At 38.7% G+C, this 2,305-nt stretch overlaps 1 pseudogene; it reads left to right on the top strand.

Annotated features, from left to right (window-relative positions):
- The first annotated feature begins 1,266 nt into the window (after window positions 1-1,266).
- LOC111756034 (U2 spliceosomal RNA) lies at window positions 1,267-1,378 on the top strand (annotated as a pseudogene).
- The last annotated feature ends 927 nt before the right edge of the window (window positions 1,379-2,305 follow it).

Below are 2,305 nucleotides of genomic sequence, written 5' to 3'. Positions count from 1 at the left end.
AATGGTAACCAAATGAAGGAGTGAAGTTGGAGGGTGTTCTGGGCACTTACTTGTGGGTAGAAGAAATATGCTTTGTGAACAAAGGATGTGTAGAAAGGTCACAGGGTAGAACTGGGAGAGCTTGGTTTGCCTTCATGGAAATACTGTTTGACACCTTCTGATGGTCAGCTTTTCTCCCTTTAGCTGTATTGGGCAAGTGGTTGAGATCAAATCTTTACTCCCTTAAGTGTCTTAGTTTCTCCTTACAACTGCAGCTTCAGAAAGATCACTACTAACAGATGATGGCAGTGACACTCAAGAACACCCAGGGAGTTACACGAAAGGGGGTGTGCAAACTCACATCTGCAATAGCAGGTGCTATCTAGCATACTAGACAGCAGGTGATCACTTCCTCTCACAGTTTACCTCATTTTCCTCTCACCAACTAACTTCTTTCCTTCCTTCCTTCCTTCCTTCCTTCCTTCCTTCCTTCCTTCCTTCCTTCCTTCCTTCCTTTCCATCCTTCCTGGTTATTTCAGTAGGGAATGAACTGTATACTATATTTCCAGGATAAGAATGGAAGCAAAAAGGAAGGATTCTGAGAATACTGTGTGGTTAAGAATTCACTGTCATGTCACTGGAGTTGGCTGTTAGTTCATACAATCTAGTGAAATGATTTAATTCTAAGCGTTGGGAAGGTGACTGTGTACTCCCCAGTCCTCGCAGCATGCAGTCTATGTGGGTTGTACAGAACACTCTTTTGGCATTCACTAAGTTACCTATTGCTGGTGAATTCTGCTGGCTCTATCTCAGATTCAGTTTGGATGCTGCAGGTGCAGAAAAGATGATGAATGGGGGATCTGGTTTCCTTAACTGAAGCCTTCACATTCCACACCTTCAATAAACATCGACGCAGCGGACCATGGAAATATAAGCACCATTTTCCCAGATCATACTGCTAATGTCATTAAGAAAAGCCACAATAGTTGACCATACTCATAAGTGAAATAAATCAGGCTTCCACGTGTAAACATCATATTGTCTCCCTAGTGTGAGAAGCTGAAAGAGTAGATAGGATCAAATTGCACAATGGATATTGTGAAATGGGAAGAAACTCTTTGAAAGGAAAGAGAAACTTGGATGGGAGAAAGGAGAAAAGAAGCCAAGACAAATTATATATATATAAAATTAACGTAGTAATACTACTAATTGCTATTAATTCATTGAAAAGAAAAGTGCATGCCTACATTGTATGATCAATTTTTCGTGCTTATATCTTATAATATGATTGCTTCGCAGTCTGTTGGCTAAGATCAAGTGTAGTATCTGTTCTTATTAGTTTAATATCTTGTAATATGGGCAACTACTTTGAAGGTAGCAATATACATTGTTACTTTCCCATAATCTTGTTTTCAAATTTTGTGCTATTGTTTTATTATTTTTTCTTTAAAGTAAAAAAAGAAAGAAAAACTGCAATAGAGAGAAGAACTGGATTTAGCTCTAGAGGCTTCGGATATGAGTCCTGACTCCAGCAGCTACTGGCTTGATGACTTTGTGTGACAGAATCTTAGTTTTTTCATCTACAAAACTGGAGATAAATAATCTCTTTAGAAGGTATGATGAGAGATGTACACAATGCTTGGCACACTGCCTGGGGTATACAGCAGTGTTTAAAACATGGTTTCCCATTACTCTCTAGTAATCAGGGTTGAAGTTTTGAGTTGTTTTCCAGGAGTGAGAGTGGGCTGTTCTGAGCCAATCACTTCTGTGACTCTTCATCCAAGTCAGTATAGGCTACAGAATAGTGCACTAACTACTAACTCCCAAGTCTTTTCAGCTTGCAAGTTTACTTCTCACAGATGTTTTACGTTAATATTAATGTTAATGTGTTTATCACCATTCCACATCATCTTCAATTCACGGTTCACACCAGCAGGACAGGCTGTGACTTGTGTCATAGAAGAGGGAAAGGATGCATAGCAGACTTCATAATGGCCTTTAGAGTCATCCTGTAAATCCCCCACATTACTTCCACCCATAGTGCATTGGTCAAAGAGTCACATAACCACTCCCGCGTGCAGCAGCGGAGGGCTGTGCAATCCTTCCTGAGGGTGAAGCATCTTGAAGACAGAAAACTAAAAATTTAGTTAAGAGTAATGAACTACCATGTTATTTTTTCTAAAATTCTATAATTTATGCCTCATCTTTGCAGTTTCATCATACTTATGTGCCATTTGTCTTATTACTTATTTAAAAATCACATTACTTAAAAAGGATATTATAGAAATTAAAATAGCAAACCAGGGATAACAAACCCAAAATATTA

Source organism: Cavia porcellus, unplaced genomic scaffold, assembly GCF_034190915.1.
Source record: "Cavia porcellus strain 051 isolate PalLab524CR breed Dunkin Hartley unplaced genomic scaffold, mCavPor4.1 scaffold_19, whole genome shotgun sequence".
Classification (NCBI taxonomy): domain Eukaryota; kingdom Metazoa; phylum Chordata; class Mammalia; order Rodentia; family Caviidae; genus Cavia; species Cavia porcellus.
The sequence above is the reverse complement of the archived record's forward strand: the minus strand, read 5'-3'. Positions and strand labels throughout refer to the sequence as shown.